Source organism: Echinops telfairi, unplaced genomic scaffold, assembly GCF_000313985.2.
Source record: "Echinops telfairi isolate 266 unplaced genomic scaffold, ASM31398v2 ScPeMD7_2291;HRSCAF=2852, whole genome shotgun sequence".
Taxonomy (NCBI): domain Eukaryota; kingdom Metazoa; phylum Chordata; class Mammalia; order Afrosoricida; family Tenrecidae; genus Echinops; species Echinops telfairi.
This window is the reverse complement of record NW_022106189.1, coordinates 88,870-106,021: the sequence shown is the minus strand read 5'-3', so window position 1 is coordinate 106,021 and position 17,152 is coordinate 88,870.

The following is a 17,152-nucleotide window of genomic DNA, read 5'->3' as shown; positions in this document are numbered from 1 at the left end:
CCCAGGAGGCAAGAGAATTTTGGGAATGATGAGGGCAACAAATGTATAGATGTGCTTTACACAATTGATCTATGTATTGTGATAAATTGTATGAGCCCCAATAAATTGATTAATTAAAAAAAAAAAAATGGTGGCAGATCTAAATCCTTTCCAATTTTTCTGTGAATGGATATCCAGTTTTGCCAGCAGCATTTGCTAAAGAGAGTATCACTTCCCCATTGTCAAAAAGCAGTTGTCCATAGGTGAAGGGATGTGTTTTGGATTCTTCATTTGTTCCATTAGTCTATGTATCTGTCTTTGGACCAATACCAGTCTATTTCAGCTGCTGTTGCTGTATAACAGGTTTTGGGATCAGGGAGTGTGAGGCCTCCTACTTTGTTAATCATTTGTAGTACTCTACTTATCTGAGATCTTTCCTTTCCATATGAAGCTTGTGATTATGTTTCCCATCCCTTTAAAGAATGATGTTAGAATCTGGTTTGGGATTTCAATATATCTGTAGATCACTTTCGGTAGTATTGACATTTTCATGTTAAGTCTTCCTGTCTATGAGCGTGGTATATTCTTTCATTTGTGTAGCTATATTGGTTTCTTGTAGCATGTTTTGTCATTTTCTTTATTTATTCCCAAGTTCTTCATCTGTTTGGTGGCTATTATAAATTGTACTGTTTTCCTGATTTCTTTTTCAGAGTTCTCTTTGTGTAGAGGAACCAAACTGATTTTTTAAAATATTGATCTTGCATCCTTCTGCTTTGCTGAATCCTTTTATTAGTTCCAATAGTTTTCATGTTGAGTTTCTGGGGTTTTATGTATAAGATGATATAATCTATAACTAAGATTGTTTTACTTTTTTTTAACAAGTTGGATGCCTTGCATTTCCCTTTTTTCCTTATAGATCTAGCAAAGATAGGAATATTGAATAGGAGTGACAATCAAGGGCATCCTTGTTGAGTTCTCATTGACAAGGGAATGATTTTAGTTTCTTTCCATTGAGAATAATGCTGACACTAAGGTTTTATGTACATATCCTTCGTTATGTTGAAGCATTTCCCTTCTATTATTTTGCTAAACGTTTTAAAGCAAATTTTGAATTTTGTCAAATGACTTTTCTCAAAGAAATTTATATATAATCACGCGGTTCTTTCTGTTTATTTTATTTATGGTTGGTGGCTTTTCTAATATTGAATCATTGATTGCATATCTGGTATGAATTCCACTTGGTTATGATGTGTTATTATTCATATGTTTTTTGATTCCATTGAATAGGATTTTTTGTTGTTGTTGCGAATTTTGCATCTTTGTTCATGAGATATCTTGGTTGATAATTTTCTTTTTTAGTCATGTCTATGCCTGGCTATGGTTTAAGAGTTATGTTCACTTGATACAAAGATTTTGGGGGTATTCCATCCCTTCCTAGATTCGGGAGCCATTTGAGTAGAATATAGTGTTCTTCTGAATGTTTCCTCTCTGGATGTTTAAGTAGAATTCACTAGTACAGTCATCTGAGCCCGGATTTGTTGCTCTTGCAAGGTTTTGTTGTTTTTTATGACCTGTTCAATTTTATCTTTTGCGATTTTTCTGTCTCAGTCTATGTTTGTTTGGGTAGTTGATGGGTTTCTAGAAATTTTTTCACTTCTTCCAGGTTTCAAAATTTGCTGAAGTTCAGTTCTTCATAGCTATCCTTTTAATTTCAATTCCTATTTCATTTCGTATTCATGTTACTTGCAGCTTCCTTTCCTGTATTAAATTTGCCAGTGTTTTGTCAAATTTATCGATCACTTCAATGAACCAATCTATAATCTTGTTTATACTTTCTATTATTTTCCTATTTAAAGTTTTATTTAATTTTGCTCTGATCTATTATGTTTCTTCTGTTGACTGTAGTCTCTTTTGTTTTTTCTAATTGTTAGAATTACTGGGTTAAGATATTGATTTCAGGAGGTCTGAGGGGCCGGCCCCAATCCCAACTATGTGGACAGCCCCCCATCCTCACTTCAGAGGACATCACTGAAGCTACAGCTCAGGGAGAGGGACATGTCTGATCAGAGCACATTGGAGCAAGTGGAGGGGGAGGAAAAGAGAGTGGAACACATCCTGGACCACCAAGCCTTCAGGACAATATTACCTCTCAGAGAAGCCAATGCACACAGAGGACCATTGGGCCAGCCCCACTATGAGATACGATGTCCTTCACTGACCCATAGCACTACGGGGAACAACACTGGAGACACAGTGCGGGAATTGTGTCTGAACTGACCTCACCACACTGAGGTGAAACACTAAGGGTGTGCAACAGAACAGCCAGGGAAACAGAGCAATGAAGTCCCCAGGGAACACCAAAAATAGACTTTGGGCCAGGTCATGGCATCCCATCAGACTCCACTGGAAAACACTCCTAAAGGTCAGCAAACAGACTGTGAACTATTTACAGGCTTTTCTTTCTTTCTTTTTTTTTTAATTGTCATTGTTTTTGTTGTTGTTTTTCTTTTGTTGCTTTGTTTTGCTCTGTCTTGTTTTTTGTGCATACTATTATCTCTGTAAGTCTATCTAGATAAGATAGGTGGGATAAACAATTTGGAGGAGAACACAATGGACCGACAATTCCAGGGGGACATGGGAGAGTGGGACGTGGGGGAAAGGAAGTGATGTTAACAAACCCAGGGACAAGTGAACAAGAAGTGATCCAATATCAGTGGCGAGGAGGGTGTAGGAGGCCTGGTAGGGCTTGATCAAGGGCAATGTAACTGAGAGGAATTACTGAAACACAAATGAAGTCTGAACATGATAGTGGGATAAGAGGAAAGTAAAAGGAAATAGAGGAAAGAGCTAGGAGGCAAATGGCATTTATAGAGGTCTAAATACAGGCATGTACATATGCAAATATATTTATATATGATGATGGGGAAATAGATTGATGTGCATATATTTATAGGGTTAGTATTAAGGTAGCAATGGACCTTGGGCCTCTACTCCAGTACTCCATCAATACAAGAACACTTTGTTCTATTAAACTGGCATTCCATGATGCTCACCTTCCCGACACAATCTCTGAAGACAAAGTGGGTGCATAAGCAAATGTGGTGAAGAAAGCTGATGGTGTTCGATTACAAAAATATTAGTGTCTGGGGTCTTAAAGGCTTGAAGATAAGCAAGTGGCCATCTAGCTGAGAAGCAACAAAGTCCACATGGAAGAAGCACAGAAGCGTGTGTGATCACAAGGTGTCATAGGTATCAGGCATCAAAGAACAAAAATTCATATCAATGTGAATGAGGGAGAGTGCAGAGTGGAGATCCAAAGCTCATCTGTAGGCAATTGGACCTCCCCTTACAGACGGGTTGCAAGGAGAGGAGCCAGCCAGAGTGCAGAGTAGCACCGATGAAACATACAACTTTCTTTAATGTCCCCCCAACACTGTCATAATCCCAATTCTACCTTACAAATCCGGCTAGACAAGAGGTTGTACACTGGAACAGATAAGAGCTGAAAACTCTGGGAATCCAGGACAGATAAGTCCCTCAGGACCAATAATGAGAGTAGTGATACCAGGATGGTAATAGTAAGGTGGGGGATAAAAGGGGAACTGATCATAATGATCTACATAACCCCCTCCCTGGGGGATAGTCAACAGAAAAGTGGGTGAAAGGAGACATCAGACAGTGTAAGATATGAAAAAATAATAATAATTTATAAATTATGAAGGGTTAGTGAGGGAGGGAGAGGAAAATGAGGGGCTGATACCAAGGGCTCAAGTAGAAAGCAAATGTTTTGAGAATGATGATGGTAACAAATGTTCAAATATGCTTGACACAATGGAGGTATGTGTGGGTTGTGATAAGAGTTGTACAAGCCCCAAATAATTATTTTTTCAAAAGATAATGACTTTGGCTCCTTCTTATTTTTTAATATTTGCATTTATTGCTATAAATTGCCCTCTGTATACTACTTTTGTTGTGTCCCAAAGGTTTGGTGTGTTTTCATTTCTGTTTTACTCAAGAAATTAATTCATTTTTTACTACACAATAGTTTTAAGGAGGGTTTTAAACATTTTTCATATATTTTTTTCTCTGGAACTTGCTGTTGTTTATATCTAATTTTATAGCAGTGTGATCTGAGAAGATGCTTTGTAGTATTTTGATAACAAACTATGGATAACCTTGAAAGAAATGGGAATTCCAGAACACTTTCATTGTGCTCCTGTGGAATTTGTATATGGATCAAAAGTCAGTTATGCAAACGGAACACAGGAATGCTGCATGGTTTTAAATCAATAAAGTTTTATAACCGGGTTGTATCCTGTCACCATACTTATTCAATTTGTATGCTAGGTAAATAATCAGAAAAGCAGAAAAACTGGATTATATGAAGAAGGATACAGCATAGGAATTGGAGGGAGGCTAATGAACAACTTGAAATTTGCAGATGACACAACCTTGCTTGCTGAAAGTGAGGAGGACTTGGAGCACATGCTGATGAAGATCAACGATAGCAGCCTTCAGTGTGGATTGCAACTCAATGTCAAGAAGAACAAATCTTCACAATTAGACCAGTAGGTAACATCATGATAAATGGAGAAAAAATTGTCGTTGCCAATAATTTTGTTTTGCTTGAATCTATAATCAATGCTCCTAGAAGGAGCAGTCAAGAATGCAAAAGATGCACTCACTGTATTAGGCAAATCTGCTGCATGAGACCTCTTTAGAGTATTGGAAAGCAAGAACTTTACCTTGAAAACTAAGTTGCACCTTACCCAAGCCATGTTACATTCAATTGCCTCATATGCACATGAAAATTGGATGTTGCATAAGGAAGAATGATGAAGAATCAATGCATTTGAATTGTGGTGCTGGAGAAGAATATTGAAAAGTACGACAGACTACTAAAAGAACAAACAAATCTGTCATGGAAGAAGTATGCCCAGAGTGCTCCATAGAGGCAAGGGCATCATACCAGGCTAAGTGGAAGGGCAGCAAGAAAGAGAAAGACACTCTACAAGATGGATCGACACCGTGGCTGCAACAATGGTCTCACACATAACAGTGATTGTGAAGATGGTGCAGGACCAAGGGGTGTTTCATTCTGTTGTACACAGGGTCCCTGTGAGTTAGAATGGACTTGACAACACCTAACAACAATGCAGATGCTTCTGGAGCCCTGGTGGCATAGTGACTTACAAGTTGAGCTGCTAACAACAAGGTCAGTAGTAGTTGGAACCCATTCTGTGTTCCTCGGGAGAAAGATAAGGCTTCCTGCTCCCATAAAGCTTTGCAGCTTTGGGAAACCACTGGGGCAGTTCTACAGGGTTTCTATGAATCTGATTCATCTTTATGGGCAGTGAGTGAATATAGATGATTCTATCTATTCTCACCTCTGTACACTTGTACTCAGCCTTATACCAATTACATAGTCTACAACTATGTAGACTAAAACTCAATGTAAAGAAGACCAACATTCTCACAACTGGACAAATAGGTAACAATAATAACTTGAGAAAAAATTGATGTTGTCAATAATTTTGTTTTGCTTGTATCATTAATCAATGCTCCTGGAAACAACAGTGAAGAGATCAAAAGATGCACTGCATAGGCAAATCTGCTGCACAAGACCTCTGTAGACTATTGAAAAACAAGGATTTTACCTTGAAGACTAAGTTGTGCTTTACCCAAGCCACGGTGTTTCCAATTGCCTTATATGTATGTGAAAATTGGACACTGAATAAGGAAGAATGATGAAGAATCAATGCATTTGAGGAAGTATATTGAAAATACCATGGATTGCAAAATGACAAACTGATCTGTCTTGGAAAAAGTGCAGTCAGAGTGCTCCTTAGAGGGAAAGATGACAAAACTTCATCTTACATACTTTGGACATGTTTCAGGAGAAATAAGTCCCTGGAGAAGGACATCATGCTTGGTAAAGTGGACAGGCGGTGAAAATGAGGAAGGCTCTCAACGAGATAGATTAGCACAGTGGCTGCAACAGTATGCTCAGCACAGGGACAACTGTGAGGACGGCACAGGATAGTACAGTGTTTGATTCCATTTTGCATAGGGTTTCTATGGGTCACAACCAACTTGCTGGCACCTAACAGTAAGAGAAGGAAACTACTACTAAAGTTGTGCATGTGTGGAGACTGGGGCTGGGGTCATCATTCAGGTAGACAGGAAAATAGGGTCAACAACAGCCAACGGAGCAGGCTTGCAGGTTCAGTGGCACTGAAAAATAGAGCTGATGTCCAAGCCTGCATCACCAGGAATTCAGAGAGTGGTCAGTACCCAGTCTGGAGGGCAGAGAATTGCTCTGCAGAGTTGTGGTCTTCCTTGGCACCCATGACCTTTTCTTTCCCTCCAATCCCTCCAATGCCAGTTTAGAATGGGAAAGTCTTCCTTGAACCTAGTCAACAATTGTACTTCGGAAGCAGATGACGTGTTTCTAGGTTCCACAAGCCCACAGGTAGAAAGACAATTTTCACTAGGATCAATATGCCCAGAGACTCATTTAGACTTTGCTTAGATGATCCAGCAGCTGAAATATTTGATTTGATACTGAAATGAGCTAAGACTTTTGGTATCATGTAGGAGGGTGAAGTGTTTAGCACATGGGAATTTGGGGGGACCAATAAGTAGAAAGGGAGCTTTGAACACATAGTGATTAAAGCACTTGGCTGCTAACTGAAAAGTTGGCAGTTCAAATACAGCAACCACTCTGCAGAAGAAAAATGTGTCAGTCTGCTTCCATAAAGATTTGTAACTTTGAAAACCCTATGAGGCAGTTCTACTCTAACCTATAGGTTTCTATGAGACAGAATCAACTCCATATCAGTAGGTAACGGATAGAATGTTATGGATTAAATTCTGCTCTCAAACACACACACACACACACACACCACATATATGTTCGAATCCTAAATTCTATACTTGTAATCTGATTTTGGAACATGATTTGTTGTGTTATGTTAATGAAGATAGGGCCCTGGTGCTGTAGTGGTTATGAGTTCGGCTGTGTGTTAGTCTGGGTAAACTAGAGAAACAAATCCACAGAAACTCACATATGGTATGTATAAGAGAGTTTTATATAGAGAGTGAGTGTACATTCAGAAAGCATCTCAACCCAGTCCAGTCCAAGCCCATAAGTCCAACTAACACCATATGTCCAACACCGATCTACACATTCCTCCTTAAACTCACAAAACACACGCAATGATGCCTAATGCAGGAGGATCGCAGGCCAGTGGGTAGAAAGTCTTTGAAACCAGTGGTGGTGTAAGTATCTCAGCACTGGCAGTGGTCTCCACGTGGCTTCTCCAGCACCCAGGGCTGCATCAGGGTAAGTCCAGGTGGCTTCTCCTCAGAGATGTCTCACAGGAAGTGAGTCTTGTCAGCTAAGGAAGCCACACAGTGGTCCAACCATCAGAGAACAAGAGACCAGAGAACCAGAAAGGCAAGGCTCACTGAGCCATTTATCTCTCCCCCCTTCAATTAATCCCACATGTGTTTATCGGCCAGGTTGGCACAAAAAACTTAATGATCTCAGGCTTCTAATTGAAAGATCAGCTGTTAGAAGCCACCAGCTGCTTTTCGGGGGGGGGGGGGGCGGATATGAGTATTTCTACTCCCATAAAGAGTTATGGTCTTGCATCAACTCAATGCAGCGAGCTTGTTTGTCTCTCTTTTTTTGTATCAATGTAAAGTATGTACTAAACCTAACTACATCTGCATTATAAAAAGTGGATGAGACACAGAAATAAACACCAAATGGGGAATATACATTCCATGTGCAGACTGTCAAGGAACCAAGCCCAAGAAACACAGATGTTGAGAGAGACAAGGACCTTACCCCAGAACCAACACAGAGAGTCACATATCCAAGAGCCAATGTTCTGAATTTAGACTTTTAGTCACCTGAGTTGTAAGAAAACAAATTTCTTTTTTCCAAGGCCACCCACTTGTGCCATTTGTGTTACAACAGTAATGTTAAGAGTGTGTGTGTAGCAAGTATACAGGTAATAGAATCTTACCCAGTCATACAAACCTCTCTTAAAAATCTTACACTAATTTTTTTTAAGTTTGATCTTAAAACTTTTTATAAATGAATACTCCCAGTCATTCTGGTGAAATGCCACCCCCCCAAACAAAACAAAACAAAACAAGACACCTCAGGCAATCAAGTTGAAGAAGCTTTGTCTACACAGCCTTGGGTCTCCTCAACAACATTATTAACAAGACAGTATGCCTATTTCTGCCTGGCTTAGCATGTCAAGTCCCCAGAGCAGAATAAAACGAAGATAGAATTGCTGTTCGGTGGTGGGGTGTGTGGGGGGAATTTTTTGGCCTCTCTTCATTAGCATGGTGGTGACTTTTGTTTGAGTTGAGCTGACTGTATCTCTATTCATCCTAGCTGTAGAGAATAACCTTTGCCTTTTCTCCACTCCCTTTATGGAACCATCTGCCAGTGCACTGTCACCATACAGCCCTTCACAATAACCAAAAAATTACAATTCAAAATGTAAGCCCAAGAAATATGAAAACTTCAACTGGAAAAAGAAACCATATGCAAAGACATTAATTTTCACTTTTATTGTTCCTGTTGTTACACTGTTAATTGATACAAACTATTTATTCATAAATAAATGTATTCATAGCAAAAATATGGATAATCAAACCTGATGTAACTGTCTGTCTAAAGATTTAAATTTCTTCAGCCTTGGAAAAATGTTAAATGTAATTATTATTCAGTGGCTGGAAAAGACTTTCTTAGTTTTATAGCATTTTCTGCAGTTTGGTGAAGATGTGATTTCTTAATTTGGCAATTTGGGGTTTTGCAGTATTAAGCTGAAGGGTCAAAATTAATTAAGACTATATTATATCATTCAGTCTATTATGCAGGTACACATATATGGTGGTCCTTATGGTACAATAACAAATGCCTATTTGATGGCATTGACATTAAAATGTATGATTTCTATTCTGCTACTCATTAAAACCCTATGATAAATAAAGCATCCTCGGCATTCAAGAAGTGTGTGTTCAAAAGTTACATGATATTGAACTACAGACTATCCACTGTCTATGTCGGTCTCCTGAAGACATCTGAGTCTGACTCTGTCAGCTGGAAAACCAGTTTTTAAATGGGTGCTCCATTAAAAATGAATTTCTACATCATGATCAAATATCTGCATCACAGCCAACGCTTCATACCACCCTCCTCTTTACAGGGAACACATTGGCATTTAACAAAAATATATAAATAAGTGAAATAAGTGTTGGTTAAATGTTTTGGTTACCGTTTGCTGTATAAAAAAGTACCCTAAAACATAGAGACATAAAACACCAGGCATTCTTTATTATCTCATACAGGCTCTGAGGATCAGGACCTGGAAGGAGTTTCACTGAGTGGCTCAAGCTCAAGTTTCTCCTGAGGTTGGAGTGAAGCTGTACTGGAGACGTCAGTCATCCCGAGGTTCACCTGGGGCTGGAGAATGCACGTGCATTCTCATTCACATATTTGTTGTCATACCTCAATTTTCACTGGCTATTGGCCAGAGGCATCAGTTCCTCACCCCACAGGCCTCTCTAAGAGCATCTCACAACCCAGCAACTGGCTTACTTCAGGGTGAGCAAGGGAAAGCTCCCAACATGGAATCCACAGATTTTTATGATCCTACCTTTGAAATAAAAGATAATTCAGGTGTAACATGGGTGGAGACTACACAAGACTATGAATAGCAGGCTACCTCCTGGTGTCGGGAGCCATCTGGGAGGCTGGTTATCATGTTAAATGAAATAGATGGATGTGTGTACCATTTACATGGTTTCTATGAGACAGGTTTTTCCGTAAGAACTGGCCTCTGACTCCTTGCCTCAGATGTGAATGGTGGCTAAGAGCTGTGGGTCCCTATTTCTTAACTGAGTGGAGTTGACCTGTTAAAGTTGATTAGCAGGAATGCCCTCTAGGCTAGCTTATAACAGAAATCCAAGTCAGGTCAGGCCACTCTGCAGACCCAAAGTCCCCTTCTGGGAGACAGTCCCAAGGCCACTGGCTCCAGGAAGTCTGAGAAACCATCTGGTCAGGATGTCTGACCACACCTTCAATGTGTCGTTGTCACAATGGAGGCAATAGTCAATCTCCATCCCTGTGACTCTCTGCTCTCTCCTTGGTTGCTTCTGAACGCACATGGGGAACAAAGGCATCTTTTATCAGCAACTCTGGTCCTAATAAGAAGGAATGCCATAGTAAAATGAGAAATTTTAATCTAACAGCATGTCGGTAACAGTTCTGACTCATGGAGACCCCATGTGTTTACTCCGGAGAGAATGCAAAATCAGAGATTCAGCCATGACATTGTAATGCATAGAATGTTGGTTGTCTATATTCAAATTGCAATAGAATCACCAAGAGATGCTAAAGAATTGCTGTTTTGTAATGTTCAGTGACTCCATTTCATTTTTTACATATCACCAGTCTCCAGCTGAAGCTACTTTTGTGATTGAGTTATGGGGTTCCTAGGAGATAATAGTGTAATTCCTCAATTTTACAATACATTTCCCCGGCACTTTGATCTTTCTGAGCTCAAGATATCAAAAGAAACTTTCTAGTGCAATCTTTTTGTCCTGAAATGTCATTCAAGAGACAATGCATCCTAAAATTAGTAGAGTTCTTCATAGGGAGACTATGTTCTTCTCTTTCATAACTATATATTACAAGCTCCTATGTGCCAAGCACTAACAAAGTTATAGAAATACCAACACAAACAAGACACCGTTAAGAAGAGGAAGGAAGGAGCTAATATTAACCAAGCATCAGTTGAAATAGTTGAAGAACTTCAACGGAGGGATTAGTAACCACTTCACAGATGATGACACCGAGCTCCAAACAGTTTGACTCATTGACTTATGATCACTCAATGGAAGAGTTGGAATTAGAACGGAAATCTTTTGATCCCAAACTCGTGTTCATTCCAGTGTATTAAGATGAAAATAAAAACCCGAACCTACTGCCATCTAGTCCATTCCAAATCATAGCAACCCTCCAAGACAGAGAAGAATCGCTTCGGTGGGTTTCTGAGATGAGCCGCCAGCCTCATGGGTAGTAGGCCAAGGCCTAAGCCACCGTGCCACCAGTGTTCCTTGAAAAGGAAACGGGACTATGATGAAGGCAACGCAGGCTAACTGCATAGAACCAAAGCGACAGCACAGAGCAGAGAGGCCCTGACTCAGCGCTTCCCCGTAGGGAGTGTGGACTGTGAGCAGTAAGAACTTCAAAGGGTGAGTTTCCTGGAACTTTAGTCCTAAAGGTTGAGGGGGGCCGTGGTAGTTCATCAAAGGGAAGGAAGGAGTGGAAGGTGAATTAAAAGGGGTTAGCGTGTCAGGAAGGCATGGGATAGCTTGGTCTCATCTTCATTCCAGTTCAAAGGTGGTCAAAATCCATGAACTGTAAGATAGTTATTGTCATGTCCTACAGTTTCAGGGAAGAGATAATTGTGAAAGAGGGACCAGAAAAGTTCCCAGAACATGTACCGGGGGGCTTCAAAAGGTTCATGGAACTTTTCCACAATTTTTTAATTACATTTTTCCAAAAACTTTTTGAAGACCTCCTGCATTTTCAGACCTGTATACTGAGCCCACCTCAGGATAAAGATGAGGCTATATATTCCTGTAAAGGGTTTTATTCTCCCAAGCCCATAGAGGCAGTTCTACCCTGTCGTGGAGGGTCATTATTAGTTGGCATCAACTCGATGGCAGTGAGTTTGTTTTTTTAATACTGGATCCAAGATCATCTGACTATTGCATATTTAGACACTACCCACAGGTATGGTTATAAATAAATAAAATGAATGGTGTTTTGGGATTAATGAAATGTAGATTTATGGCTCCTGGGACTAAGAAAATCTTTTAACTTAAATTATTAGCTAAGAGCTGTTCCAAAATTACATTTGGTATATTTTTATTTATAGTTTTTGATATGTAATGTCGTTTGGTGGTTTCTCAGTAATTTTGATTACTTTATATTTCCTGGAGGATTTGGGGAATCCTAAACCAATGATGTGACTATCTATATAAGCAATTCTCAGTGATATAGGTGAGAAATTCATCAGAGGACACATAATGTGTGTCCTAAGTTCCTGCTGGGGCTACCTTAAGATCAACACTTTCAGTTTGTACCTCTGATCCCTGGGAATAAGAACAAGTAATACTACATGGTTTAAAGTCAGGGAAGGCGGATGTCAGAATTGTGTTCTTTCCAAAACATCTTCAATTTGTAGCTGAGCAAATAATCCAAGAAACTGGATTATATGAAGAGAATAAGGTATCAGGATTGGTAGAAAGCTCATAAAAAACCTGAGATATGTAGATGACACCACCTTGCTTGGTGAAAACAAGGAGTCCTGGAAGCGCTTGTGATGAAAATAAAACACTGCAGCCGTCAGTAAGGATTACAACACCATGACAAGAAAGCACAAATCCTCAAAGGAGACCAATAGACAACGTGATGATAAACAGAGAAAAGCATAAAGCTGTCAAGGATTTAATTTTGTATAGATCCACAACTACTGCTCAAGGAAGCAGCAGTAATAATTTATAAATTATCAAGTGTTCATGAGGGACATGGGGAGGGAGGGGAAAATGAGGAGCTGATACCAAAGGATCAAGTAGAAGGCAAGTGTTTTGAGAATGATGATGGCAACAAATGTGCAAATATGCCTGACACAATGGATGTATGTGTGGATTGTGATAAGAGTTGTATGAGCCCCCAATAAAATGATTTTAAAAAAGAAAAAATGAAATTGAGCAAAGTATTGCATTGGGCAAATCTGCTGCACAAGACCTCTTTAAACTATTGCTAAAGAGCAAGGATGTCACTTTGAGGATTAAGATGCGCGTGACTCAAGCCTTAGGTGTGTCTTTCCCAGTCTTGGGAAATGTAAGAAGCCTTTATAAGGCAAGAAGACATACATGACTCAGACTCCCCAGAAGTGGAGGCAAGAGAGCTGGAGAGCAAGAGAAAGAATAGAGGATAGATGCAAACAGTCTTAATGGATCCTGGTTCCAGTCCTTCCTCTTGGCCAAGACCCAGCTGTACAGCCCATCTTTGCAGGCTGTGAACTCCAGTGAACAGCTGTGAGTCTTATGATGGATGTACTCCCCTGTCTATTTTGCTTGCTTAAAATTATTAATGTTACATATTAAGAGTGTCTTAAACATGACCCCAATATTTTGGATAACTTAATAGACACCTCATAGTATATTTATATTGCCTAGTTGTGACTCACAATGCTTCAGTCCAGAGCAGGCCAGTGAGATAAAGGAATGGAGATAAAGGAATGATGGGTATTAATATAGAGATGGGTCTTATAGTGAAGAAAAAGAACTTTCAGTATATGAGAAAACAAGTATGATCTTTTGTTCCCTGCTAGCTATATTTTGAACTTCAGAGCAGAATGGTACAAACATGTTACTTCTGAATATTTGTTCAACTGAATTTAATTATGCTGAGCTGAGTTTAATTTCTCAAACTCTAACTTTTAACATTGAATCCAGACTCAGATTTCATGAAGTAATACTAGTGGCACTCCTTGTAAATAAGAAAGGATAAATATTTTTATTTATTTAATGCTGTCCCCAAAATACTAGTCAGTGCACTAAGGAAGGGGAAAAAACTTATTTAAAGTTGTAGGAAGTTGGAATAGATGCATTACTACACATTCTTCCAGCCAGGTAATGATTAAAAATATAAAATGACATTTTACATATAAAATAAACATAAGACTCGATTGGATAGTGAGAAGAAAACAAACGACCTCGGGATCTCGGAATCCAAGGAATGACATCATAGTGAATTCTCTCTTGATTTTTTTTTCTTTTTTTGGCCTCATATATCCCAGACTTGTAACTCAGGAAGTCCACCCCAGAAACATAAAAAGGAATAGCCCCAAAAGGGGTGGGGGATGATTTAATGAACAAAAAGCCAGAGGATGAGGGAAAAAACAATCTAGCAAAACAGAGGACTTATGGCCAAAAGCGCTAGCCAACACTACAAGAAAAACAAATCTGTGGTCCTCCCTTCATTTCTACGAACAAAGCCAGAGGAGAAGCTTAGATGCCCCACCTCACCAGGCTCTAATGAAGTACTCCAGCCTCCTAACTGGGGTGGTGCCAGAGAAGGTTGAGTATGAAGCTGGGATTTCCACCCTTATCCGACAATATCAAGGCCCTTCTCCCTTGTTGCTAGAGCCGGTGAATTAGACGCAGGGCTGCTTATGGCACTTAGATTTTATGCCAATTTGCACCTGTATGAAAGTTCAGGAGTGGACTCCAACCTGTCAATCAGATGACAGTCTGATATCTCGTTGGGGGTGTGGCCTTTTAATGAGAGAGACCTAAAGAGGAGCTGGAATTTCTACCCCCACTCAGTAGTAATGAGGTGCTCTCTCGGGTGTCAATGGAAGCCAAATGGGGACCTGGGCTTTTGTTCCTACCTGTAGTACAAGGGGGCACTCTCCTTCTTCTGCTGCAGTGGTATCAGAAGAAGCCAGGTAAAATAGGCTTAAATAAAATCTGAGTCCTCATAACACAGTACCTAAAATGTCCAGGTTTCAATGGAAAAATCACACATCATATCAAGAACCAAGTAAGTCACAACTTGAATGAAAAAAAACAACCACACCTAATAAGCACCATCACCAACACCAAGATGACAGAAGTGTTAGACTTACTTAATAAACACTTTAAAGCACTAATCATAAAAATCATTTCAATATGCTATTATGAGCAATCTTGAAACAAAACAAAAAATTATAAAGTTTCAGTAAAGAACCAATATAAACACACAAAATTTACACTAACAAGGAATATTCTAAAAAGATAACATGTCATATTATTATACATACATTTATATTTGTGTTCTTATCTTCTAATAAGGATGACATCATACAATATGTTTTTATTTCATTTAGTACATGTCCTGCAGAGTCATCAATGTAATAATATGTTTTTCAGACTCACCATTGTTCTTTATGGTTGAATGGTATTACATTGTGCATTGATTGAGGTATTGATTAAGAGATACTGAGTTTGTACTAAGTATAATGAAAAAAAATTAAGACAGAGTGATGATGACTGGACAACACGATGAGCATAATTAATGTCAATAAATTGTGCATGTAAAATGGCAAATGATCTTGTTTTATACATGTTTCATCACAATATATATATTTTTCATTTAAAAATCAAAACCAAGCCCACTGCCATTAAATTGACTTTGTCTCTCCCCTCACAGAAGGGTCACAAGGAAGCAATGAGCCAGCCAGGGTTCAGAATAGCACTGATGAACCACACAACAATCCTCTAGTTATTGAATGCCTTCCCTTCCCCCCAACTATCATAACCCCAGTTCTACCTTACAAACCAAGCTAGACTGGAGCATGTACACTGGTACAGACAACAGCTCTTGACACATGGAATTCAGGACAGATAAAACCCCTCAGGGATAATAATGGGAGTAGGGGAGGTGAAAGGTGGGGGGCGAAGGGGGAGAAAGGGGAGAAAGGGGGAACTTATCACAATGATTGATATATAACACACCCTTCCCCAAGGGGGACGAAAAACAGAAACGTGGGTGAAGGGAGACAGTGGATGGTGTAAGACACAAAAATAAAAATAATTCATAATGTATCAAAGGTCCATGAGGGGGGGAGACTGGGGGAGGGAGGGAAAAAAGAGGAGCCGATACCAAGAGCTGAAGTAGAAAAAAAAATGTTTTGAAAATGATGGTAGCAGCAACATATGTACAGATGTGCTTGATACAATTGATGGATGGATTTTTCTAAGATCTGTAAGAGCCCCCAATAAAATGATTTATTTTTAAAAATTTGATTTTTGTCTCATAGAGCCTCTATACCAAAAACACAATGCCATTGAGTTAATCCCAAATCATAGTGACCTTATAGTTTCCAAGGCTATAAATCTTCATAGGAACAGATAGCCTCATCTTTCTCCTGTGGAGTAGCTGATAGATTTGATCTGCCAACCTTGTGATTAGCAGTTCAACACTTACCCAACAGCACCATCAGAGTTCCTTAGAGACTCTATCCCTTCCCCACCCCCATCCCCCCACCCCCCCAAAATGCTGCCATGAAGTCAATGCTGACTCACAGCAACCTCCTGTGGGTTTCTAAGAACTGTTTACAGGAATAGAAAACACAATCTATTTGGAGCTGCTGGTGGTTTTGAACTGCCAGCCATCCTACGTGCAGCCCAACTTGTAACTACTAAACCACCACCACTAGAGACTCTTTAGGTGCAGCTAAAAAGTCAATGATGGAAATAAGGTAGAAGGTATACAGATGGTAATTTGGGTAGAAGATAAAATAGTATTCTATTGGAGAAAGAGAAAAATTGGGGGTTGGGTAGGACAGAAGTTTTCCCAATAGACAAACTACTGGAACGTTTGATGAGTAGGTTCAGCTGTTGAATACAAAATTGATATTTAAACTCCACCTAATTCACAATAAAAAGTTTTTTAAAGCCAATAAAGAAATAAAATGAAATCCCAAACCATTGACTTAACCCAAAGGAAGGTAGGATAAAAGGAAAAAAACAAATAAAGTATAGAGTAATCAAACAAAGAAGCTAAGAAGATAGAAGACTTATATTTCTTTTAAAAAGGAAAATAACGTCAGATTATATATAGGTGAAGTACCCAACTATGTATAGTCTAAAAAATATTCACTTTAAATATAAAGACACGGACAGGTTGAAAGGAGAAGTGTGGAAAAGGCGTACTATGCAGATGGCATAAGAAGGCCATCGTGGTTATTTTGGTATCAGAAAAGTGCACTTCAAGGGAGAAAATGTTACTAGAAATAAAATGATGTATTAAATAATGATAAAAGAATGCATTTATCAAGATGATATGATGTTTTTATCTCTATAACCACCTAGTACTAGAGATTCAAATATATGAAGCAAAATTTAATAAAGAAGAAATAGACAAATTCACAATTATGGCTGGATATTTAAAAAAATCATTTTACTCATCATAATCCATCCATCCATCCATCCATTGTATCAAGCACATTTGTACATTTGTTGCCCTCATCATTCTCAAAACATTTTCTTTCTATTTGAGCCCTTGGTATCAGCAACTAATTCCCCC